Below are 8,442 nucleotides of genomic sequence, written 5' to 3' on the forward strand. Positions count from 1 at the left end.
CCCCCCCTCGAGAAATGATGAGAATCCTTTCAAGGATTGGACATGGGAGAGGGAAGCACATTTAAGCGCCGTATGGTGCTATCTACTTTGGCATAAGCCAATTGTAGAAATCAGGGTTGTATTTCAAGTGGGCATGATGATCGAGATTACAAGGGCTAACACATACTTGGGTACTATAAGTTAGGACATCGATTAGAAAATTGCCTGAGTTAATGCAGCTAGCCACGTGTAGTTCCTCTTCGGTAAGGATGTGATCAATATAAGGGTGGGCCAAGACCTGGTCATCTAGGTGTTTGTTTCTAGTGATGGCCAAGACCCAGAAAAAAGTTGGTGCTATGTAAGTTGGGTCATATTCGGTTGTTTTAATTGCACGTCACTACTCAAGATTAGTCATTACTTGGCAACCCTATTTCTCCCATTGGAAAAGTAGGTTACACCGTCTTTGAAGGAATGATGTGTCAGATTCAGCGAGGCGCATGAGTTTCTCAAGCTCAATGGTGGTGACGCAAGCCTTTGGGGCTTGCGGTATGATATTATTAGCTGTCTAATGAGCGCTTTCTCTTTTGAGATTTCCATTATTGATCAACTCCTTTGCAACCTTGGGAAATTTTATGGTTATGAACTCGTATTCTTCCCAAGTGCAAGATAAAGAACAAATATCAGATGCAAGGGGTTCATCAAGCAAGTTGAGGTCAAGTCTTTCATAGCTCCTAGCAAATGTGGTGAAAATGTTGTCCAAGAGCTTGATGCAAGTCACCAAATCAACTCCCATATTCTCAACAAGGTCCTTGGCAATCGTTAGGAATGAATGTTGCTCATAGGAAGGCCTAAGACCTACTGGTGGTTGCGGTGGAGTTGGGTTAGACAATGATGGTTCTAGTGGCAATGGACTTGACAGTGGTGTGTCTAAGGGTAGCTCCGTAGTCTAATCCGTGTGTCCAATGCTACTTTGGGGTACTGAGAGTGGCTCCAGTGGCATAGATGGTGTGTTGCCCTCTTCTTGCATAGCCACTAGGGTGCCAAGCTCTTTAAACTTAGATGATCCCAGGGTATTAAGCTATTGTTTGGGTCGATAGATTGGTTGGGGGTTTTTGGCTGCAAACTGTCATGGGTTTTGTAGGCTTTGTAGCTTGGGTTTTTTGGTTGTTCCCTACCCTAGCAAGAGTGTGGCTTCCTAGAGATGGGGTTGCAAGCAATGGTTGTGGTTGGGCTATGCCTCTAGGATTTACTTTCTTGGGCACCCATATCCAAGTGTTGCCTTCATAGTATCCTTGGGCTCGCAATAGATCTTTGGGGATCCATCGCAACTTGATTGTGTGCCTGCATTGATAGCGTTGTGTCAGCTTCTTAGGTCTTGAATGATAGTCATTAGCCTTGTGGGGTTGGGTGTGATGGCTACGACTTTTGGTGTTGTGATGCCCATTTAAGTGTGAGATCTGTGGCTTTGGGGGTGGCCTTTGTTGGCGGTAGTTTTGTAGTCTGGGTGGGTTGTGATGAGTCACGACCCCCCTGCCTAGGCTTGGTCCTAGGTAGCTCTATCGGTGGCATAGAAGGCTTGAGTGGAGCCTCGCTGCCCTTGTTGAAAGCTATCCTGATTCGAATGTTGCCAATGACAAGGTGAATACGCTATAGATCGTAATCTATGTTGCAATGTGCTTGCTTCTTGGAAGTGCATCCTAGCAACGAATCCTGACTTGTATCCTTCATGTTTGGCAATACATAGAAGATGACTGATAGGCTCTCAGACTCGATAGAGACTGCGATTTCACACTTCCCTAGGAGTGCATGGCTTGCTCTCGAATGGGCTGAGTTTAGCATTGGTGGGTTGTAACTGTGGTTGACCAATGAGGGTCCAATGAGTGTGAGTTAAGACATTGAAGTTAGCTCCCTCGTCAATCAAGACCTCGTCAATCAAGACCTCAAAAGTGTTTGTGCATCGGGGCGGTGGCCATGATGCGTAGGTATGCTAGTGCTACTACCTCTTCATCCTCGTTCTCTAGTTCGGTGATGGTAGGTATGTGGACATTGATAGGGGCTTCTAGCATAGGGGACTCATGTAATGGGTGTGTGGAAGGGTAGTACTTCTTCATGTGACTGCTATTAAAGAAGCCTATGCCCTCACCTTCAAGGGTTTTAAGTTCTACGTTACCCATCCTACTAATGGTGCACCCTCGGAAAGGTCCCAACCCTCGGAATTTCATTTTCTACTTGTAGCCCTTTACCAAGTAGAGAAAAACAAGGTCTCCTTGCTCAAAGTCACGTTGTTTGACATGCTTATCAAACCACATCTTCTACCGTGCTTTCTCACAAATTAGGGCGTGGGTGGCTTGGAGCTGAGTCTCAATGAGTCATTCCAATTCCATGGGGCGGTTGGTCCAAGCTTCCTTCCCTTCCCATCTCTGCTGCACTACTATCCTCAGGCTAGGGGGACAAAGAATTATAATGGCAAAATTGCCTTAGTCCCATAGGTTAGCCTAAAGGGTGTCTGTCTCCCATAGCCATTTTATAGACCTTCTGATAAGCCATAATGCTGCCATAAGTTTGTTGTCCCAGTCACTTCGTGAGGTAGAAACTACCTTCGTAAGGACATTGACTAAGATCTTGTTCGTGGATTCGGCTTGGCCATTAGCTTGAGGATAGTAGGGTGAGGATTTCTTGTGGATGACTAAGAATGTTGAGAGCAGGTGGGCAATCACCTCATTGATGAAGTGAGTGCATTAGTTGCTTACTAATTCAATAGGGCAACCAAATCATGAGATAACTTGCTCCCACAAAAACTTCACTATGGTCCTAGCATCGTTCTTCTTGGTGGCTCGTGCCTTAGTCCATTTCGTGAGATAGTCAATTGATATGATGATGTATCAAACCTGTGAGTATTGTGTTGCTTGCAGGACTGACAGGTCCAATGAAGTCGACTCCCCATTTCTCAAAGGATTGTCGTGCAATGATAGGGGTCAACTCCATCTTATCCTTTCGTGCAGGAACTTTGATCCTTTGGTACTCGTTGCAACGCTTTATGAACTTAGTAGTGTCACAGAATAGGGTGGGCCACCACAACTGAGATTGCAGCACCTTGTAGGCTGTCGTATCCCCACCACTGAAGTGCCCTCCAGCAATTCCTCCATGTGATTTGCTCAACACGTCGTGCATTTCGTGTTCGCACACGCATTGCCGTAGCAACCCGTCTTGCCCTAGCCTATAAAGTTGATTGGCTATCAATTGGTAAGGTTGGATTTTTAGAATAAGTCTCCTAAGCATGGCCTTCTCGATAGGTCTATAGGGTAGACCGTGCTTTAGAACTTGGACTATATCATCCACCCAGTACGGTGTTAGATCGACTTTAAACAAATATTTCTTGCTAGATAAGCTGAAAAGATGAGCATCCGACAAATCGTCAGTTATGCCTTGTCCAACAACTTCTCCTATAGGTATTCGGGACATGTGATCAGCCATGTAGTATTGCTTACCCTTGCATACCACCATAGAGAAATCAAATTCTAGAAGAAGAAGCAACCATCTAGAAATGCGTCCAATAGCGCATAGCTTATTGTGCTTGATGGTCTATGAAAAAGGTGAAAGGTATGGCCAGGAGGTAGTGTTGAAACTTCTTTATAGCGAACACCATGGCTATCCCCTCCCTTTATGTGGTGGAGTAGTTCATCTTCGTGTCAGTGAGTTGTGCTAGCAAAATTCATGGGGTAATCCAAATTATGTTCACCAGGCTGGCACAAGACAACTCTAGTTGCAAATTTAGACGCGTCTATATGCACGTGGAAGGTGATGTTCCAATCTGGAGCTTGTAAGATTGGTGCAGTTGTTGTAAGAGCCTTCTTCAACTCTTCATATGCTCGTTGGCACTCATCAGTCCACTTGAACATGATCGGCAACTTATACAATGGTCTTGTAATCAATGCATAGTTCAATACGAAGCACCGATAGTATCTGGTGTGACTTAAGAAACACAAAACTCCCTTATAGTCCTTTGTTTGTGGTGGTAAGTCAACAACGACCCTGACCTTCGAAAGTCAGTAGCTATGCCGTTCTTGGATATCATGTGCCCTAGGATGCATCCATTCTTGATCTAGAACTCGCATTTCAAGGGGTTCAATGACAGGTTGTAAAGCTTGCATCATTCAAAGGCTGCTTGCATTTTCTCCAAGTGTTTTGCCCAACTAAAGTGCACGCATAGGTCATCTATAAACACCTCTAGCTCTCGCCTAATCATATCTTTGAAGATGGTGCACATTAGTTTTGCTGAAAGGTTGCATGTGTGCTCATCAATCTAAAGGGCATCACAATGTAAGGGAAGACACCCCATTTAGTAGCAAATGTGGTCTTGTGTCTATCATCGGGATGTACTTGCACCGAGTTGTACCTTGAGAAGCTGTCTAGAAAGATGTAGGCCTCTTTGCCTGCTACCCTTTTGAGCATGTGCTCCATGTATGGTAATGGGTAATTATCCCTTTTTGTTGTAGCATTAACCTTCTTATAGTTCACGCACACTCGTATCTTCCCATTCTTCTTCATGACTATCATGATCGATGATACCCAGTCTATGTGCTCTATTTTGTAGATGAATCCTATCCTCATTAGCTTATCAATTTTCTCCCTCACGGCTTGGGCATGTTTTGGATTCATAGGGTATGGTCGTTGTTTTACATGCACCACATTAGGGGCCATCGGTATGTTATGTGTCACCACTCTAGGATCCACTCCTTTGAGCTTAATCTAAGGACCAGGCGAACGTGTCCATGTACTCTTGCAAGAGTGCAATGAGACCAACCTCTTCCCCCTTGGTCACGTCATCAGCTATAAACATAAGTCGAGGCTTCTCACCTTCCCTTGCCAAGTTGATTTCCTTGACCTTGGCAGGTCCCTTGATTGACTCACTTGACTGTCCTTGTCGTTTTGCCCCTAGCAGGATCACTACCCTATCACCTTTCTTAAACTTTGTGAAATATTTTGGCAGGTCCTACGGTTTCTTATGCTGTTCCACCTTCGACTTCTTTGTCTGTCCTTTCCTGTCTTTCTTCAAGTGTTTGTGCCTCAAGTTGATTGGCAGGTCCCCCTTGGTGCGTCTGGACCTAGGAGATTCTGGGTCACTCTCCATATTGACCTCCAATTTGGAACTAAACTCACAATCCTTGCTAAAGGAAGGAGTTTCCCTTGGTGGTTGTATCTCAGATGGTGCATCTGTCTCCTAAGCAAGGGTGCTGCTGGTGGTTGGGCCACTCCTATTTGTTCGTACTCCACTGCTCCAACATGCTCCAACCAGGAGCGATTACACTCCGTCTGCATGACTCCTCTCTCAACCTTGAAGGCATTCCCTCTTTGGGGCTTGAAGTTTGCTCTTATCTACTCTAATACCCTTCTTTCAATGTCATATTCTATGGTGTCTATTTCTTCCTCGCTTTCCTCTCTAACCGAGAGGCAGTCCTTGTACTCATCATCGGAATCACCACCTTTTGATTGCTCATCATCTTCTAGACTCTCATCTCTAGCTTCTTCCTCTTCAATGACTAAAGCCCAATTGTATAGTAAATTCAGATCATGCACCTTGGTCCATCTTCGTCTAGGAGGTCTCTAAGAGGCTTGAGATTAGTGGCGAGGTTGCCTGTCAATTTGCCTATTAGATACTTGAGGATATTGTGAAGTTCTATTTCTAGGAACATGGAAAGAGATAGGCCTAGGCCAGCTGCTTGAGCTCTTGGCCATAATGTAGAGTGCCACCAGGGGCTCCTTCTTTGACACGCTCACAGTTTTTGCAGCTTGTTTTTACATCCCCTCTTCATAGGAGAATGGGAGATCGATGGTTGCTAGGACATGCATCCAATCTCGCTCATCCTTAGGACAAGGGATGTATTTGGTCAAAGGCCCGTAAGACTTCCTTACTTGCTTGTCGCCTCTAAGCGTGGTAGAGATGGCATCTAGGTCAATAGGGGTCGTCTTCCAGGTGTCCATCTCGACCCTTATTGCTTTCGTTTGATTTCCTAGGAAGATTAAACCATTGCCCTAGTTTTTAATGAGTCGAGCGTTCCTCATCTAGGGTCGGCCTAGCAGAATGTCATAGTCCACTCCCTTCATGACAATGAAGTTCACAGAGAATTAGACACCCACGATCTTCATTGGCCAATTCTTCAAGATTCCAAATGGCCTTACTTTTGTTCCATTAACTAGAGTGACGTTGAACCTAGCTATTTTGACAGGAAGATTTTCCCAATCCCGGAGCACAGCATGGCTCAACACAATCACTCCTACCCCAGTATCTACGATTCCCTTATGTGTTACATCTCCTAGGGCTAGGATAGGCAAGACTGCATGCGTTTGAGTGCCTTCCCAAAAAGCATTGGCATGTAGTGACTCTAGCACTGAGTGTAGCATGAAGCTAGATATCTGCATGATTGCATCATGATCCTACAAGTCAGCTATAGCATGCTCCATAGGTCCTTCCACCCAGTGTTTCAACTCCTGCCATAGTGTAGGGTGCTGTCTGAGCAAGTCTCCTACACTCAGAGTCACTAGGGTGGTTACCAACGTCACGAGGAGGTTGTTGCTTTCTTCCCTCTCTCTAGTGTTGTGCCTCTTGGCCATTAGTCTTGACTGGTTAGCTAGTCCATAGCATCTAAATTTGGCCTAGGAGGGGCTACTTGTGGCATGGGTGCATTTCTCGACCTTGGTCGTACAGGTGAGACTGGTGTGCTCACGCTAAAGAGATCCTCAATCTCGTCCTCTAGGATAGGCTCAGTGTCCTTGAGGTGCTCCTAGGCTTCCTTTACCCACTCTTTTACTTTGGCTATTGCTTCGAGTTGGTGCCTAGGATGAGAATACTCCCCTACCTTGGCACTTCCTTTCTCCGATGTCTTTGGAGTGGTAGTCTCTGCCTTTGCATCCGTGACCTTCTTGCCAGTCACTAGCGTTGTTGCACCCTTAGTCTTAAGTGTGACCTTTGCATTAGTCTTTTTCTTCCTTCTCCTTCGGCTCTTCTTTCCTATTGAGGCTGCATCTAAATTGTTGGGACCTGGTGGTGATATGCCTGCATGCTTTGTCTATGCTCTGTTCATGACATGCAGAGGGATGGGTGTATTCTCAATGTGGAATGTCTTGACTCCAAACAGCCCCAAGGGTATTGATGGCATGATTGTTGATCTAGGGGATGGCTTTTGTCTAAGGCAATTAGCAAAGAGATGAGTGATGTCGCACTCGACACATCTGAGGTCGGTTTTTTTGTTATTTTCTTGTTCTCTCTCTGGATAGCGCAATGAGATATGGCCCAGGTGACCACAAGTCAAATATGAGATCGGCCTTGCGAATCCCCTTTCCCTACCTCTACCTGATGCCATCACTAGCACTGGTTGATAGTCCATCAAGATTGGACTGCCCTCTTTGTCATACAAGATGTAAGGGCCCACATAGGATTCATCTTCATCAAGCTCCTCCACATAATAGACTGTCTCGGTGGATGGGTCACATAGGGTCCAAGTGGCCTAAGTATACCCGTCAGGTTGATCTCCATCCTAGGGATGACTGGTTTTGTGTCGTTTGGTGCTGGGAGTGCCAGCTGGGCTCCTCTTCCAAAGACATTTGACGGCATGTTTCCTAGGTACAGTGGATTGTATTATTAAACATAGGGGAATCTCCTAGGCAACCTTCAGCGCATGGCATCATGACCGAACCTACCACAATTCACGCAAGACCTAGATCTAGGATCCTAGCACTCAGTCGGAAGGTGGTTGCCGCCATAATGCACACATTGGATGTGTGGTCGCATTTGGTTTCCTCACCAATTCCTATAGTCGTGCTAGCTCCATTCTCACCTCGGTTAGCCTTGATCTATACTCTTCCCCTTGTCCTGTGTGCTAGGGGTTGGCCCCTTGCTAGAGATTGTGGTCCTCTCTAAGGTCCTCTGACTGGGGTTATCATAGTTCAAACTTCGAGAGCTTCTCCCTCTTAGCTGGTCATCCACCCTAATTGCTTCGTCAAAGACCCTAGCTAACACATCTCGCTGCAAGATAGAGCTACTTGCCAAAGCCTTGTACAACTTCTCATTGTGGATTTCATTCATGAACATGGTGGAGACAGCTCTTTCATTGGGTCACTCATTCGTGGGGATTCTCTTGAAGAAGAGGCTGCACACATGAGTGGCATAGTCTCTTATGTCCTCCTTGTGCTTTTGACTGACATTCATTATTCGGACTATGAGGTTATCAAAGTATAATGCTTTTGAGAATCTCTTAATGAAGAGATCTTTCAGTTTGGGCAAAGTTTTCCCACTCCGCCATGTCTAAGCTAGTGTACCATGTCCTACCTTAATCGCCTAAGCAGGGGCCAAACACATGGGAGCATTGTGCAAGGTCCCTGAGACAGTTGGCCTCACAAACTTGCTTGAATAGTTTCCTTCTTTCTTCTTCGTCCCTCCCTCCCTTTGTCCCTCTCTTTCAATGC

Source organism: Lygodium microphyllum, chromosome 14 (assembly GCF_053477565.2).
Source record: "Lygodium microphyllum isolate KBCC chromosome 14, Lygodium_microphyllum_v1.1.10, whole genome shotgun sequence".
In the NCBI taxonomy this organism is placed as follows: Eukaryota; Viridiplantae; Streptophyta; class Polypodiopsida; order Schizaeales; family Lygodiaceae; genus Lygodium; species Lygodium microphyllum.